This window comes from Rattus norvegicus, chromosome 1 (assembly GCF_021556685.1).
Source record: "Rattus norvegicus strain SHRSP/BbbUtx chromosome 1, alternate assembly SHRSP_T2T, whole genome shotgun sequence".
Lineage (NCBI taxonomy): Eukaryota > Metazoa > Chordata > Mammalia > Rodentia > Muridae > Rattus > Rattus norvegicus.
Window position 1 is genome coordinate 20,224,865 of NC_141534.1, and position 18,296 is coordinate 20,243,160.

An 18,296-nucleotide genomic window follows, 5' to 3' on the forward strand; every position below is an offset into this window, starting at 1 on the left:
TGGCAATTTCTGGTAGCCAACCCTTGCCCAGGGCAGTTTCTATGCAAGGCATGCTCTCTAAATCCTTGGCTTTAATAGGCCTTCTCTGATTGGTTGTCCTTAGTAGACTCTTCTAGAATAATGGATCTGTGTTCATCCTTGATGTATCCGCTTATTGCTATCCCGGACTCCTCAACTATTCTTGCAACCATGGTATTCACTACTTGGCATAATGTTACTTTTGGTCTTCTCTTCATTTCAAGCACCTTGAAAGAGTGGTGGAGGACATGGGAGCAAATCCCTACTATCTCAGTACTTAAGAAGCTGACGTGGAAGGACTGTTAGGAATCTCAGGCCAACTAGGGTTGCAGTATAAGATCCTATATCAAAAACCAAACAGAAATAACACAAAAAACATAATTTTAAAAAAGATTCTATTGAATTAATGTCTATGAAAACACGCACCCACACACTATAGAAATATCTAAAATTATCTAGTAAATGGCTGCAAGATGGAGTTTAAGAAAGAAGAATTTGAAATTAACTTTGTTTTTCCTAGGGCAAAGTCTTAGGTTAAGACAAAACTTGTGGCCTCTCTTTCTTTCTCTCGTCTCTTTGGACATTTCACGTATTTTGTTATTCAAGAGTTGGGAAGAAAAGGCCGAAAGCTGAAGTTCCGGTCGGCTCATGAAGTTGTCCTGGCACAGCCTTGAAGCAGGTTGAACCGAATGAGTGAAATCAGTCGTCAGGTGGTGGTCTGAGCTTATCAAGAGCCCTCAGTAACTGGGTCTTCTGTGCTCTAAACTGCTTACTGCTCAACTCACAAAGCTTATTTTATCAACTCGTTGAAACTCTGCAGGGAGAGTTAGCGCCTGTGTTCCAGAGCACAGATGTGCCTTGATTTTGGTTTGAGAGCTGGCCCCTACAGTAATGGCAGCACTGGATGGTGGTCGGCATCTCTGCATTTCACGAGCCCGAAGAAAGAATTTAAGAGTGTATTTTCTGAAACTAGTGCAAGGAACATTCCTTAAGTGGAAAAAAAATTTAATCAAGAAAAATCTTACATTTTAGAGGAAGGCTTTTTAATATGGAATGTCCATCTGTGGTATATATATATTTTTAAATCCTAGGCCTCAGGCAACAATAGCAGAGAAAGGCCCCATACCTGTCATTAGACACAAAACAAACAGTCCAGCCAGGGGGCGGACCTTTCCTGGACTTCCCCACCGCTTTCTCTTTCCTCTTTGAGAAGTGCAGGGTTTGCCTTACTGCCTTTTTCCTTTCACAGCAAACTCTCCTGTTGGCATAACATATTTATCACAAGTTTAATTACTTTGAATTATTTCGTCTGCCCCCTCCCCTGAACCTTGTAGAAAAGGGCATCCGTAAACTCCCCCAAAGTCAGCTTGCAATCCCTAAGCAGAAAACTGCCAATATCGAAATGCAATAATGGTTTTTATCCAGATTTGACGCGTTGATAAAGGCACAGTTGGCTATTTAGGAAGCTCAGCCATCTTGCCTGAGTACCTTAAGCGGGCGGTCTCCTCTTATTGCCTAGGCACTCTACCAGAGATTTCTAAGTTGAGGTAGAACTCCCAGCATCCTTTTCAACAGAGGCCTAACCCGCTGGAGCTGTCAATATAAATCTCATTTAGGATGCGGAAAAGGACGCACAAGTTTCAGACTTTATTATGCATTCTTCCAGTCCCGAAAAGGGCAAATGAAACTCCGTACAAGCGTAGAACTTTATTTCCTATTTTATTCTTGACCTGTGGCATGGATCTAGCCCCTGGGTAGCAACGGTGTGAGACCAGGGCCCACTCTTTAATGGCTGAATGCACACGTTTAGGCAGCACATGGTGGATTCGCTGCTCTGCAAATTGCCGTAGAAAAAAAGTAAAGTGCAAAAGCAGACAAAGAAATCTATAACCTTCTCGGTCTTTCACATTTGTTCGGGCCGTTCTTTGAAGCAGCTCGGAAGCGGCGACAAGGATCGCGGAGAGATGCACCTGAAGCAGTTGTGTGAGGGCGGCCGCCTCGGCCGAGCCGCTCAATCGCGGCTTTCCAGCGGCGAAGGCGCAGCAGCAGTCAGAAGGAAGGCAGTGCGAGCCTCCCCGGCAGCGGCGGCGGCGGCGGCGGCACCGGCACCAGCGCAGTTTCCCCTCTCCCCAGCCCTGACTCTACGCGCACATGCGCACTGCGCCCGCAGCCCTGGACCATTTGTCAGGACTACTCGTGAGACGGAGAAAAAAAAAAGAGAGAAAATTTGGGGGTAAGGAGCGCTTGATCGGATCTAATCTCTAATTAATCCGCAGATCGGCCTGCGCCAGAGCCATTCATTGATTTTTTTTCTCGGTGAGGATGAAAGTTCTGAGACCGAGAGAGGGAAGGAAGCGCACCCTCGTCTTGGGAAAGAGATCAGGGGAGGGGAAGGAGAGAAGGGGTTTCTCCCCCACTTCTCTGCGCCTCTGGGAAAGAGGAGAAAACTTAATCCCGGGGAAAAAAGTGGGCAAGTGACTCGGAAGCGGCTGGAGGGGGAGTCTGTGGGCATCTCACTCTGAAGTAGTGAGTGCGAGTGCGAAAGAGGAACAAAAGAGCGAGAAAAGAGAAAGGAAAAAATGGGGGGGAGGAGAGACTTGTATTTTTTTTCTCCTTTGCGCGCACACGGGGAAGGGTGTGGGGGGCCGTGCGGAAGGGAGCGGGCCGAGGCGGCCGCGTCGGGCGGTCGCCGGCGCGCAGGCGGCGGGATGCGTGTGGGCCCCCTCCCCCGCGCCCCCCCGAGCTTGTCACTTTGGTCGCTTTTTTGACACCGGGCGCGGGGTGGCGGCGGTGGGGGGAGAAGCGCGGCACCGCGGGGCTGCGTGTCCGGGGCGGCGCTGGGGGGGAATCGCGGCGGAGCCGCAGCCTCCCCGGGGGCACCGAGCGCGGTCGGCCTGAGGCTAAGGAGGGAGGGGGCGGCTTCGGGAGGGGACCGCGGGCACGATCGGTGCGGCGGCGGGAGGACGCGAGCACCGGCGCGCCGCCCCTGCGGCCCCCTCCGCCCGTGTGGCCTTTGTGCCGGGCGCGCACCGGGTGAGCGAGCGGGCGGGCGAGCGAGCGAGCGAGCGGGCGGGCGAGCGCGAGAAGTCCAAGTACGGGAGACCGAGGCAGTGGGAAAAGAGGCTGGGCCACTTTCCTAACCGGCTGGGCTGCGGAGAACGGACTGGTTGAATGTGGCAGAGGCGCGTCTGGCTGGCGCGGCCGTGTGTGTGTGAATGTGTGTGTCGGTGAGTGTGTGTGTGTCGGTGAGTGTGTGTGTGTCGGTGTGAGTGTGAGCGCGCGCCGAGAGGCCTCCCTCCGCGACTCGCACCGCGCACACGCACCCGCACACGCACGCACACCCAAGCCGCGGCGGGGCCGGCGGCCGAGAGTTTGCGTGTGTGCTCTCCCCGCTCGCCACCTCCCCTGCTCGCCGCCGCCGACTGTGGGAGAATTTCCTAGAGATCGCCTCCAATTTCCGCCATTTTGGGAAAGTTGCACGGAAAAAAAAAAAAAGAAGAAGAAGAAAGAAATAAAGCCTCCGCTGGATTTTTTTTTCTTCTTTCCTGCTGGAAGCAGGAAAGTGCTCTTAGGGAACGCGGCGGCGCGGGCTCGACACTGCCGTCCCCGCGGGAAGGAGGGCGCGGGGCCGGGCCGGGCACCCGCGCCGTCGCGGCGATCTTCTCCGCGCAGCGCCTCCGGTGCGGGCGCGGGCGTGCGAGCGAGGCGAGGCGGCGGCCGGCTGCGGCGGGGGCCGCGGAGCCTGCAACTTGTTTACGGCCGCCCGGGTAGCCGAGGCCGGCGACCCCGGTCCGCCTCGCCACGCGTGCGTGCGCCGATCTGCGCTCATGGGCTACTGTCTGGTCCTCGCTCGCGTCCTGGGCCCGGCGGGGCCGGCCTCGCGCCGCGGCGGCGGGGCGGGGGAAGTAGAGGCCGGCGGGGGTGGGGATCGGGAAGCGCAGGAGCGGAGGCATCCGCCGCGCGCCCCGCCAGCCAGCCGCCGGCCGGAGGAGGAGGCAAACTTGAGAGCGGCGGGGCCAGGGGCGCGCTTGAGGAGGGAAAACTTTAATCGCCTTCTCGGGAAAAAAAAAGAAAAAATCCAAAAGACAAAAAAGTGCGTGTGTATGTGTGTAGGGTTCTAGGATCCGAACCCCACGATCGGATCTGATCCGATCACGGCCCACCGCGGGGCCGTGAGAGAAAGTTGACCAGCGGGACGGCTTTCTCTGCGCCCGGCTCGCGTCTGGCCGAGGTGTCTGTCTGTCAGTCCGCGCTCCGACACAACAGGGGTGGGAGATCCAGCCGCACTGCCCGGTCGCGTGGGTCAGGGCTCTTGCCCCACCCTTCCACGGGGACACGAAGGTAAACGTCGCTTTGGTTTTCTTCTCTATCCTCCTGCAGCCGCCGCCCAGCTTCCTTTTCCTCCCCTCTCCCCGATGATTTTTTTAAGGGGGGACCTGAAAAAACGGAGTCTCTTTCCTTATGCAACTTCCTCGGGCGCCGTTTGCACGGCCCTCCCCACCCCCAACCCCCGCCTTCTGCATCCCTTGGCCCGCTCCTTGGCCACCTCGGGGCTACCGCCAAAAACATGCATTTAAGATCATCCAAAGTGCCCAGGAACAAAAATAGATGTTAAAGGAATTGTTCTAAGTTAAGGGAAACTGAGAGGAGAAATAAGAAACCGGTTTGAGTGTGTGTATGTGTGTGTGGGGGGGGAGGTGCGTCGCCTGGGATGAGTGCATTGAATTTTCATTTCAATTTTCGTAGATGGTTGGTTATGATGTCTTTATTGGTGTGGGGAGCCCGGGGAGCTCTGTACCGGCTGCCTCGGTCGCGTGGATTTTTGCGCAAGTTTTTAGAAAAACACTGACTCGAGTAGAGAGCATTTCTCCGGAAAGTTTCAAGTGCAGCAAAATAGCGAGCCTGCAAAACTGGCCAAGGGGGGACCTCTAGTGGTTAAACGCATCTTAAGTTCGAGAGGCAGAGACCAAAGTTTGGCCTTTACTCGTAGCTACGTAGTCCGTTTAGACGTGGAAGTAATTAGAAGACCTGACTTAGCAGCCAGATGTGAGAAAGGATGTTGGTCCGAAATAGAAGTTTTGGAAATCAGAGAACGATAACGTCTGAGCTTTTGGATCCAGTGATTTCCGCCCTTCCTTCCTTACTTTAAAAAAACCTTTATTCTGAGATTTGAGATTGGCACTCCTCAGATAAGAAAATTTGTCTTCTGTTTACCATCGTCTGTACATCGCCCCGTTTTTAATCTCCCCTCTAACAAGTCATAGCACATAGCTTACTTCGGAATGTTAAGGAGAAATCAAAATGAAACTTGTGCTTAAAACTTTGCAAAAACTGAAAAAAAAAACCCTCTTGAAATTTGCTTTTTATATGAGCCGATACGTCTCTGATACATATAATTTCAAGCTATCAAGTCATTCAATAACTTGCATATAAACTTACATACTCCTAGAATACATAGTATCTTCTCACTGTAACAGTGTAATCTTGACTCACCGAGTAAAAGAATGTTATTTCAGTATACTCTGTATAATTTATGATTTAAAACACTTTAGGAATACAGGAGTTACATAACTATTTCCCAGTGTGTATTCTGTAAAGAATCTTGAGTTTTAAAGATGAAAAATCAAAGGAATTAAGGTTGTGTCAAATCATCCTTGTAACTGTCACCTGTTTGTCACACGGTGAAAGAGACAGGGTCTCAGGCGGGTAGTTCAGGTTGGTGTTGAGTTTGTATTTTCCTTCCTCAGTGTTCTAGTGCTTGGGTAACAGTCTTTTTTATTTACAGTGAGAATTTGTATTATGTGACTTTAGAATATGGGACTGATGTGAGTGATTAACGTTAATTTCACCTCACGTGGAACTAATTAATTTTAATACACAGAGCGGTGTGGTGTGGAGTGATGGATGCTGAATTTGAATTGTAGATTATGGATGTGAAGGCTTTATGAGAGTGCTTTGATTTTTTTTTTTTTTTCCTTTTACAAAATCAATGCTAGATCCTTAAAAGAAGTCTTGGGGGTACACAGCAGTTCTGAAGGCCACCAGGCAGTTCTGTCTTTCTTCACCACGGCCTCGAGGTAAGAATCACTTGTTGCTACACATGGCTTTTAGATACTAGAAATGCTGGACCCTTGATTTCCACTGCAGCCGAACTGCTTCGAAGGCTTGAGCAAGTGTGCAAGTGTGCTTGAAAGGGTGAATGGAGTATTAGGCAGAAAGGAGAGTGTCCTGTGGCATGTATATGCCTTTGCTGTGCGTGCATGGGGAGGCCATACACCAGCTTGAGCAGTTACAAGTAGTCCTGGACGACACCTCCCCCACCCCCCCCAACCCCCACTTCTCCCTGAACCTGGCTCACTGATTGGCTAGATTGGCTGGCTTTATTGACTGAGCCTTCTCCCAGTCCCCTGTTACTAGATTTTGGGGGAGGAGACTAGATTTGGGGGTAAGGCAGGGTTTCTCTGTGTAACCCTGACTGTCCTGAAACTCTCTGTAGACACTGAGGCCTCAAAATCAGAGAGATCCACCTGCCTCTGCCTCAGGCATGCTGCGATTAAAAGTGTGTGCTGTTATCACCCAACTGTTGCTGTATTCTTAACTGGTGTTTCAACTCCCTTTTGTTTCTACTGAAAAAAACTTTATTTTCTTTTGAATTGAAAAAGTGGAGAAGCCAGAACAAAGTAGTTGTGAATTAATACCTTATACAGATAGATATACAGTGGCAGGGAAGAGACGGGATCTTTAAAAGTCTTTGCAATCTGAACTACAATTTTGTAGCTAAAATTTATGACAGTGGGGGGTATTTAATTAACATGTAATTAACATTTAAGTAACTCCTATGGATTAAATCCAAGAAGGCCTCCTTCTGCCGGATACCATATCTTAGGGATCTAGCAGAGACTTAGGAATTTTTGAAAACATTTCTATGGGGATCTAGAGGTGTTGTCTAATGATTTCTTTTTGGTCATTCTGGACGGTACTGGTTTATTAATATAAATGATCCAAAAGAATGATCCAGGACCATTCTTTAGGATCAAGGCCATTCTCTGATGAGGGAAGCCACTGTTGGGGTAGAATATCTAAGTAGTGCTTTTTGTTCCTTATGCTGGCCCAACCCTTTAGTCTTCTTTCTCCTTAACATTGGCTTTCCTGCCTTCTTTGTCTTGATATTAAAGAGTTTGCTAATTTTTATTTCACAGAAAGGAAAGTTAACTTTTCTTTTAAATCTTACTGTTAGTATTTATCTCTCTCTCTCTCTCTCTCTCTCTCTCTCTCTCTCTCTGTGTGTGTGTGTGTGTGTGTGTGTGTGTGTGTGTGTGTGTATCCCACACATACATCTTTCGAGTTATTTCTTCCTTCCCATCTTTATATGGGTTCTGGGAGTTGAACTCAGGTTATCACGTACCTTTACTCTCTGAACAATCTCACTGGACTAAGCCTTTTATGAGCAGAACGAATGATCTTCTTTGGGTCAGATGGATTACAAATGAAACCGAATAAATGGCAAGAATAAAAGCGATTGTGAACGGTAGTTTATTGTCATTTGTGTTTGTGGATGGTCTCAAGGAGCACAGCTAGTAGGATTCACAGATTTGGTTTTTGCAAATGTGTGGGTAATACTACAGAGACTATTGGCAAGGCCCCCATAAGACCAGGCAAATGAGAGCATGATTCTGGGGAGAGCGGTTGCTTTCTGGGGTGGTTGGTATAGTTTCTGTGTGCTGAATTAAAGACAGTGCCTGTTAGTCTTTACTGGAAGAGTCACTCACTGTGCGTGTGGACTGAGAATCCGAAAAGTGAAGTCTGCAATCTAATGTATCATCTGTGTGAGTTACTGGGTCACCTTCAGCCTGGATTTCCCCATCTGAAAAATGGAAATATTGGCATTCGCTCTTTTTGGAAGGTTAAGTTTCAAACTAAGATTTTGGGAATTGCAAAGAGGTATTCAAGCGTGTGACGGTCATTTTACCCTCCCAGTGTGGCCAGGTTTTGTGAAGAACAGGAATTAGATTGTTTAGGGCACAGTATACTTGTCAAAAGTTTCTAGCAGTGTTTTTCTCTTCCTTCCTTCCTTCCTTTCCTCCTCCCCTTCCTTGTCTGCCTCCTCCTCCCCATCCCCTATTTCTTCATTTTGAGTCAGGATCTCAGATTTGTGGTTCTAGCCTGGAACTCTATGTAGACCAGGTTGACCTGGAACTCACAGAGGTCCTCCCACATCTGCCTCACGAGCATGGAATTGAAGTCCCATGCCATGAGGCCGGGCTTGGTCTGTCCTTTTCTTTTTCGTTTTTTTTGTTTGTTTGATTTTAGATTTATTTGTTATTCTCTGTGTACGTGCTTTGCCTGCATGTATGTCTGTGTGCCGTATTTGTGCTTGGTGCCCTCCAAACTTAGAAGAAGGTGTTGGATGCCCTAGGACTGGAGTAGATATTTGCAAGCTGCCCAGCGGGAATTGAACTTGGGTCCTCTGCAAAGCAACAAGCGCTCTCTAAACACTGAGCCAATTCTACAGATTGATTATCTTTGTACCTTAAGAAAAAATAGTGGCTTCCGAACAGAGGAATGTGCTCTACCATAGTGCTGGTTACAAAACATGAGCATTGTCCCAAATGAATAGAAGGGCTAAATGAAAAAAAAAAAAGTTTAAAAATAATGCCTACTTGTGGAAATGGATTGTGAGGAAAGTATGGATTGATGTGTGGGAAGTATGTTTACTGTAGTGAACACTGTGGTGGTACGCTGTGAGTCTCCTGGAAAATAAATAGGGTGAGGAGACAGGGACTGGGAGTCAGTGACAGAAGTTTCTGGGGAGGACCAGAATTGACTTCTGAGAGTGACTAGTTTTTTTTGTTTTTTTTTTTTTTTTGTTTTTTTTTGTTCTTTTTTTTCCGGAGCTGGGGACCGAACCCAGGGCCTTGCACTTCCTAGGCAAGCGCTCTACCACTGAGCTAAATCCCCAACCCCGAGAGTGACTAGTTTTAAGGAAAACTTTCCCCACATGTTGTTGCCATGTTTCTCATTAGAGACAACTGTAAAGTCTACAAAAGAGAAAAGAGGAGAGAAATACTGTTATTATTTTCATCCTAAGAGTACTGAACCTGACAAAAGAAACTGACAGGCTTTAGTTTTATTAGTTTTAGTTCATCTCTCTTTTATAGATTACCCAATCTGTATCCTAAGGGTCTAAAAACCGAGTATTAGAGAAGATGTACTTGTCCATTTAATTAATCCTGGAGTAATTGATGGGTAGTGCTGGAGTAAACTCTGAGTAAAACTTTGTTTTGTTTGTTTTAATTTTATGAATGAGGGCGTTTTGTCTGTCTGTATGTCTGTGTACCACTTGTGTCAAAGAGGTCAGAAGAGGTTTAGAACCTCCTGGATCTGAACTTACGGATGGTTGTGAGTCAACGTGTAGGTACTTGGAACTGAACCTGGGTCCTCTGCAAGAGCAGCAAGCACTCTTAACCACTGAGCCATCTCTTCAGTTCATGGTTTTTTAATTTTAACAATTATGTGTTGTCACAGATAAGACTCGTGTTTATGGTAGATAGAGAAGGATAGAAAATTTATGAGAAGTAACTTTATATGGTCACAGTGGAACCCATGGGGTGCCACGGACAGATACTCATGGGGTCTTCACTCTTTGTTTTTTTTTTTTTTTTTTAAGTAGTTGCTAATGGTGCTTAACAGTGTTGAAATCTGAAAGACTAAATTTTGTTCCCTGGAGCTCCCAGGATCTTTAGCCTAGGAGGAGAGATAACTGAGAGCTCTGTCAATTGTAACAAGTGCTGGAGTCAGTTCTAGTGTATATATAGTGTAACAATTGCACTTTGTGCCCTGAAAGGAGAACACAGGCTCTAGGTGCCCTAGAAGCCAGCGGAGTCAGGAAACATGAACTTGAGTGCTGGCTTGTGATGGCTATTCCTGGTTGTTGACTTGACTCTATCTGGAATGAACTACAATCCACGATTGGAAGGCTCACCTGTGATTCAGATCTTGAGACTGGAAGACACAAATTTCTGAAGTGGATCTTGAGGCATAGTGGCCTTGAAAAGCTTAGGCCCAGGCAAGGTAGTACATGCCTTTAATTCCAGGAGACTAAGGCAAGGAGATCTCTGAGTTCAAGGTCAGCCTGGCACAAAACAAGTCCCCAGATATAGGCGTGGTGGTACACACCTTTAATCTGGGCCACCCTTTCTGCTGGAGACCTACAGAAGGACACTGGAAGAAGGAAGGTTCCGTCTTCTCTGCTTGCATTTACTTACTAGCCAGCACATCTGTTGGAATCTACGTCTACTGAAGACCAGCTCAAAGAATTAGCCGTGTGGGACTGAGCAACTGCTAGATTCCTGGACTTCCCAATCACAGCCGACCATTGTTGGGTTAGTTGGACTACAGACTATAAGTCATCACAACAGATTCCCTTAATATATAGAGTCATTTCTTAAGTTCTGTGACTCTAGAGCACCCTGACTAATACATGGCTGATGGTGTTGAATGTTATACAAAAGACACAACATCCCATTTTAGTCTCCAGAAATGAGTAAGCCAAACAAGCAACCAGGCTGAGAAACGCCTGAAGTGTACTTCCAATAGAGGTGACAGCTTCTCTTTGACTAGTTCACGAGGTGAGCTGATGAGACCTGCTCTACCACCGTTCCTGTTTGCTACTATTGGATGGACTCAAGCCTCCCTGGGATTTGGGGATTATTAAAACATGGCGACGATACTGTATTTAAATCATTACAGCTTCACGTGTGTACAGATTTTCATACGATACCTTGAAGTTCAAGGGCTCTGTCAACTGCTACTTTGTGAAGGCTTCATTATCCTGCAGGGCTATTCTCAGGGGCTGTTTCTTTACAACATTAAATTATCTCAGTGATATGGGTGGATTCCAGCCAGTGGTTCTTCATGAGTCTTGTGCAGCAGGTGGAGGAAAGGCAGCATCAGAAACCTCTTCGATGTAGAAATGAATTTGATACGAGGCTGAGGAAATCCCCTTTAGGAGCCAGGTAGTTTAGAGGAAGGAAAAGGATGTGTCAAGGGAACTTGGCTGAGCCTGGACGATCATGGAGAGAGAAATACATCTGGCGGCCATGGAGGTAGATCCGTGAGTAAAGAAAGGCACCTACCTCAGAGTATGCTGACCTGAGCTGGATCGAGAGTTGAGGAAGAGAACTGACTCCACGTTATCCTCTCACCTTCATAGGCGTGGCATGTGTGCTTCTGGATGCACATACTATGTGAGAGAAGTAAACGTAGTTAAATGAGAAAAAAGTGGATTTGGAATTACAGGCTTTGGTGGAGGTTATGAGGACTGCATGTATATTATATGTAATACGGTAAATGCCTTTCCTAATATCCTTCCCCGTGCGTTCCATAAATGTCTTTCTTGTGTTCGCTCAGATCATTGGTGAAGCGTCTATTATGCAGTTCGGTATTGGGGAGTAGTCAGTTCGGTATTGGGGAGTAGTCACGTGACCGGCATTTAGTGTTGAGTCAGTGAACATTATGTCTACAAAAACCACGAAGCATCAGTCTTTAGCCTCCGTGAGTTCATAATCCAGAGAGATAAGCAGTAACACACACAGTAGCGCATAGACAGACCCATGATTAAGTGTGAGTGAATGGGGGAGATAACGTCACAGATACATGGTATCCCATGTCTGGTAACCACATTGCCCTCCTGGAGATTGGGAGAGAGCATGCCCTATTAATAGCTATTTATGATTCTATCAGGGTGGTCTGTAGTCTTGAACATTCTGTATCATTTCTGCTGGTTTGGAGACGTTGTTTCACAGTGCAGCCCAAGGCAGCAGCCAAGCCAAATGTAGCTCCGGTTGTCCTTGAACTCACAGTCCTTCTGCTTCAGCCTTCTCCTGTGGACTCCCACTTCCACTGGTTACTTTTCTTTCAAAGAAAACCAATCCAGAGAGATACTTAGTAACTTGTACAAATGCATCTCTTACTATTTGAAATGGGGAGAACCAGAGAAAATCATACTATAGGCTAACAGTCCCAAGACTTTTCTGTTAACCTTTAGATTTCTGACTTTCTTTTCTCTTCCCTCTTCTCTTTTCTTCTTTACTTCTCTTCTTTCTCCTCATTCGTCTTCCTCCTTTCTCTTTCTTCTTGTTCCCATTCTCCTCCTTTTCCTCCTCCTCTTTCCCTTCCCTCCTCTTCCTTCTTTGACAGGCTTTTTCTGTGTAGCTCTGGGTATCCTAGAACTTACTTTGTAGACCAGGCTGACCGTAAACTTGGAGATCCACTTGCCTCTGCCTCCCAAGTGCTAGGATTGGGATTAAAGGCATGCACCACTACTGCCTGGCTTGTTCTCTGTTTTTCAAACAGTAATGCCTAGAGTTAAAGTAAAAACGTATTTCCAGATTAGCGTATTTCCTTTGATGCATTGGCTCATATGAATGAATAATAAAGAAGGATTGATGGGAAGAAAATATTCTTTTGTTTGTTTGTTTCTAGGATAGGGTTTCTTTGAGTTGCCCTGAGTGTCCTGTAACTTTCAACCAAGCTGGCCTGGTACTCAACAGAGATCGATTGCTTCTGCCTCTTGAGTGCTGGGATTAAAGATGTGCACATCCACCACCTGCCTTTATCTTTTTTTTTTTCCCGTCCTTTGTAATATTGACAGTTGAGAAAAGTCCAGTTATTGAGTTTTGTTGAAAGTCCTCTGCCTCAAAATGACACAAAGTTTTAGTAAAATAGTGGAAAGGAACAGAGCCTGGAATTGAGGCTCGGTGGTAGATACTGTCTTCAAACTTCTTTAGCACAGAAACAAGTGGCATCCTAGTTTAATGATATAGACTGAAAAGACAGTGGAATTTACCCAACATCCAGGATTGTAAAAGGAACTTAAAGGGGACACACACACACACACACACACACACAGAGAGAGAGAGAGAGAGAGAGAGAGAGAGAGAGAGAGAGAGAGGATGAGCATCAGGCAGGTGGTGTGAGCGGTATAATGTCCTGGAATAACAATGAAAACTGAAAACACAACCTGTATTAGAAATATTTCAGCTAAATTCTGATCAGGAGGCCCTTTGTATGGTGAGGGAAAGGGACTGGTTTTGGCCACAGTGATTCTGTATTTGTGTGGTAGTGGCCATGAATATCTGTCTTTAGTGTGACTTAAAATTGTCATCTCTTGTGTTTACTGTAGGACAGTCGATTGTTCAGATTTGATGGTGCTTTTCCTCCCACCTACTGTGTGCTAGCTGAGCTCTATAGGGCTATACCTTTATATCATATATATATATATATATATATATATTTTTTTTTTTTTTAAATCGAACTGGTTTGATTTCTACAGTGTTAGGAGTAAGGTTGTTTAGCCTGAAAAAAATCAACAGAGTAGTCTCTGCATCTGTTTCAACGTTGACTCCTGATCAGTGAATTAGAAGGTCTGCATGGATAATTGCACCTGGGTGTTAAGGAATCTAAATAATTCACCCGGTTGGTATGGTCTTACTTGGTGGGTGTAGCTTTGCTGCTCAATCCCTTGATAAGGAGGGTGGCTACAAATGGTCATCGAGATAAGCCTGGAGGCATGACTTCTGTGAGAGAAAGAAAATCTGGTCAGATCTCATTTATTACATGCAAAAAAAGGAAATAGAGTGTAAATGCTTCCATTTTTTTGCTCCATGTTCTATAAAAATATGAAGCAGAATTAGAAGGTACTGCACTTAGCATTTAAAAAAAAAACTTATGAAATGAAATAAAAGGAGCAAGACAGCCCTTTTAGCTTTCTTTCTTTTAAATTTCAATCCATGCATATGTAGCGAAAGCCTAGCAGTGTCTGTGTCAGACAGGTTCTGGTTCTTTTTATGGCCCTTGAATCTCTCTAATGGTGTAGTTTCTATTGTTACCACTCTAGTGTAGTATGTTGATGAGATGATGTCACTCTTAAACATATCTCTTTGCTCTGAGATGCCTTCCTTCTATCTGTACACTGGGTGTGAGCTCAGAAGCATCTGATGGGAACTTATTAAATAGGCCGTCGTCTGTTAATGTCTGTTAATGAGATTTCAGTTTCTCTGTACATTTTTTTTTTTTCTTGAAAGACATTTTTCATTTTCTGTTCCTCCTTCAGAGGAAGTAAATATGTTTTGGCCACAGAATCTCAAACTTCACCTCTGACAGGAACAAACCGTGGGGGCAGGAAGTTGAGATTTTGTAAAGGTTGTCAGCAAGATGTTTGCATACAGTCTTGATGACCGCACAGACAGTAGGTCACAGAGACATGGTTGTGCTGTGAGGCAGTTCTTACTGTGATATAGTTGGTCGGGCACATGGGGAGAGAACAGTAGGAGCTGATAATTCTCATCACAGAGTTTGCATTTAAAAGCTTCATAGGTTTTAAAGCCTTTTGGGTTTCTGTTGCTGAGGGCCAGGGGAGGATAGAAGACTGATAGCCTCAAGGATTGGTTCTTGATTGTTCTTCGGTTTCTCACATCATCATAATAACCTAAAGTTTTGTCTGCTCGAAATATGTGAACCTGGGCCCTCAGGGCAGAAGTTATCATCTCTCCACTACAGATCCCAATTCCAGTATGTGTGCAACTCAGTTCTTATCAGGCTGGGTGAGTAGAGTATCAAAGCTGGTGTCAGTCATGCTTGATTTGAAAGGGAAATTTTTCTTTGTAGCAATATGTGTTTGTTAAGAGATGCTTCAAGTGCTAGCTCTCGTGTTCTTATTGAATAAGCCCATTTAAGAGGTTTGAATTTAACTTCTTTTGATGTGTTCTTCACTGATGCTGAAGTGGGGGGCAGTTTCTTGGAGCACCAATGCTATGCCTCTGCCAAACAGCAAAATAGCTACTTAGCGGCCGAGTTGTCAGCTAGGAGTTTCCACTGGAGAACATGACATGGGTAGATAAGTGGATTTCTTAGCCTGGTTTCTCCCAGTGCTCTCTCCCTCTATAGTCTGTTGTCGCTCCACCCCTCCCTTTTTTCTTTTTTCAGTATTGCAGCTTAAATGAAGGACTTTACATATGTGGAACAAATGCTGCATCTCTGTTGTCCTTTTTGATCACTGTGCGTGTGTCTGTGTGCGTACACGAGTGCACATGGATGTGTGTGGACAACCTCTTGGATGTTTACCAAAGCACCATACAGCTTGTTTGAGACAAGCTCTTGTTTGCCAGCAAGTAGCCAACAAACTTAAAGGATTCACATTTCTCTGCCCCTTTCTCACAGTTGCTAGTACCCTGTGTGTACTTTGGGGTTCTGAACCTAGCTCCTTCCAGTCACTAGGCATCCCTTTACCAACTGATCATCTCCCTTCCCAGCCCTGGGTCATTCATTCAGTTGATAAACTTTACGCCTACCATGAGTCTTTGTGAGGAATTTAAAAAAAAAAATACCAAATCAAATTCTCCTTAAAGGCTTTCTTAAAAAAAAAAAGAATTTATTTTTATTTTATGTGCATTGGTATTTTGTTTATTGGTATGCCTGTGTGAGGTGTCAGATCCCCTGGAACTGGAGTTGCCGACAGCGGTGAGCTGCTATGTCAGTGCTGGGAGTTGAGTCCTGAGTCTTTGGAAGATGAGCCCATGCTCTTAACTGTAGTACCATCTCCCCAGCCCCTTTAAAAGCTTTCTTACGATGATCAGGGTCAGTGTGGGAATTAGAATCAGGATGCAGATGCTGTCCTCTTGAATCTCCCTGTGCACACATCCCAGGGCTCAGGCAGAGACCTCCACTCCTGTACTCCCAGAAGCCCTCTCTGGGTAGGACCTTCTCCTTTCTCTTTCTTTTCCTGCTTCCTCTGCCCATAGTGCATCCTGTGCTTTCTGTCGCCTCTCTTAAGTGCTCTCTGGAAAGCAGGTCTTATAACCATTGCTGTTGGCCTGTGAGACACTTTCAATGTTTTCTTAGCACAGATTTCACAGGAAGGTCACCAGCCACTGGCCCGATTTATGGTAGCTGTTCAGAAATTAGGTTTTTGCTATTGTTTACTTTTGAACTGTTAGAATATTATCTTTCTTTCTTTCTTCCTTCCTTCCTTCCTTCTCCTTCCTTTCTCCCTTTCTTTCTTTCTTTCCTTTCTCTCTCTCTTTCTTTCTTTCTTTCTTTCTTTTTTCCTCCCTCCCTCCCTCCCAACCTCCCTTCCTCCCTCCCTCCCTCCCTCCCTCCCTCCCTCTCTCTCCATCTCTCTCTTTCCTTCTTCCTTTCTTTCTTCCTCCCTCCTCTTCTTCTTCTTCTTCTTCTTCTTCTTCTTCTTCTTCTTCTTCTTCTTCTTCTTCTTCTTCTCCTCCTCCTCCTCCTCCTCCTCCTCCTCCTTCTTCCTCCTCCTCCTCCTTCTTCCTCCTTCTCTCTCTCTCTCTCTCTCCCTCTCTCTCTTTCTCTCTCTCTCTCTCTTTCTGAGAAAGAATTTGGCAAAACTATATTATTGACAATCTATTGGGAGAACTTTGAAATGAAATCTACCTGTTCGTGAAACCTCAAGTCTTGCTATTGTAAGTAAGTAACTGTCCCAAACCCTAGTCTCTGGACCTCTGCATAATTACAGAGGGATTCATACTGCTGTGGCATCAACCTTGGCATAGGTACCCCTGCCCTGCACTGCTCACAGCATGCAGGAACCTCGGACTGGGAGGAACACAGGTATCACTACGTAGATTATTTTCCTTTCTTCTGGATGTTAGAAGTATCCAACTTGTATATCGTCGTGGTGACCCCAAACCATGAAATTATCTTTACTGCTACATCATAACAAATTGTGCTACTGTTATGAACTGTAGTGTAAATATGCCTGTTTTCCAGTGGTCTTAGGTGACCCCTGTGCAAAGGTCTGTTGACTCAAAGGGGTTGAGCCACACAGACTAAGAATCACTCTTCTATACATAAGGGTCTCTTGGCCATTAAAGAGCTACTTTAAAACAATTTTTATATAAGAATTTTGTCTATGAGAGCTTTATTTGCATCATTATTTCTCTTCCAACTCCTCTCGTGTCCCCTGCCCCCTCACATTCCTGACCTTTTTCTGTAGTTTTTATTGTTACACACACACATAGTCTATTTAGTGCTGTTCCTCTCTGTGTGCTTTTAGGGCTGATGTCCTCGTATTGGATAATCATTTAGGAGCCACATCCCTGGGGAAGTCTCTTCCTCCGAGCAATCATCTGTTGCCTGTAATCCATACTCTAGGTGTGAGATTCCCCGACCCATGTTGACATGTCAACTGGTGGTATCTCTTCTCGTGTCCCTATGGCTCAGGTACCCAGCTCATGCTTTCATGGCTGTAGCGTCTCTCTAATATATAAAGGATGCAATCTCACAGCAGACATCCTGGTCCTCTAGCTCTTAGCATCTTTCTGCCCCTTTCCTACGATGCCTCCTTAGCCTTAGGTGTAGAGATTGTGTGATAGATGTATTATTTGGGGCTGGGCACCACCAAGTCAGATATTTTCTGCATTTGACCAGTTCTATAACTACTTTTAATATAGCAATCTTAGCATCTTCTAATGTAGGTTTAAACAAAAGCAGTTCTTGAAAGTAGATGCTGTTGAAATAAACTGAGTGGGATGGGAAACCCTGTTTAATTATTTCAGTTGGTTGCTTCTGTTTTTTGTTTTACACAGTTTCTCGTACCATAGCCCAGGCTGTCTTGGAGCTCACTATATAACTCAAACTGGCCAGGGACCAGGAGTATCTCCCACATCAGAGTCCTTAGTGCTGACATTACAAGCAGGGGCCAGCACATCTGGCTGGCTGTTTAATTCCTAAGATCATTGAACAGTTCTCATATTCTCTCCAACCTTATAAACTAACAGTTAAAATAGTTTTATATTTTATTGACTGATTTCTTGCTGAGAGAGAGAGAGAGAGAGAGAGAGAGAGAGAGAGAGAGAGAGAGAGAGAGAGAGAGAGAGACCTTGCTTTCTAGCTTGTTACCTGGCTCATCTAGTCTTCATAGTTATCTAGGAAAGATTTTATAACTCTCCATGTTTCACAGCTGGGGCATCGGAGATTCTGGTTTGTCCACAATGATCATTAGACTCTGCAGGTGAAACGAAGAGCTGGCAATGTAAGAAAGGCTAGAGACGGGGAGGGCGGGGAAGGAGGAAGAAGAGAAGGAAGAAGGAGGCCATGTGGGGAGGGCGAGCAGGGAGCTTTGAGTTTTGTCTGTGAAGGAATGACAGGTCCACCCATAGGGTGGGCAGAAGGCTCAGCATTTCATACAGAGCTCTGCTAAGTGGGCAGTGACAACCGCTCTACCTGGCTTTGCTAAAGAATGATGATTTTCTTTCTTT

General features: G+C 45.7%; 1 protein-coding gene across 32 annotated transcripts in view; it reads left to right on the top strand.

Moving 5' to 3' along the window:
* The first annotated feature begins 2,165 nt into the window (after positions 1-2,165).
* L3mbtl3 (L3MBTL histone methyl-lysine binding protein 3) overlaps positions 2,166-18,296 on the top strand; it is a 100,605-nt gene continuing 84,474 nt past the window's right edge. For 5 of the 32 annotated variants that reach the window (XM_087565748.1, XM_087565577.1, XM_087565759.1 and 2 more), the window contains exons 1-2: positions 3,949-4,359; positions 6,015-6,095. The gene's annotated coding sequence lies outside the window, so the exon portion shown is untranslated. 32 annotated transcript variants of the gene reach the window in all.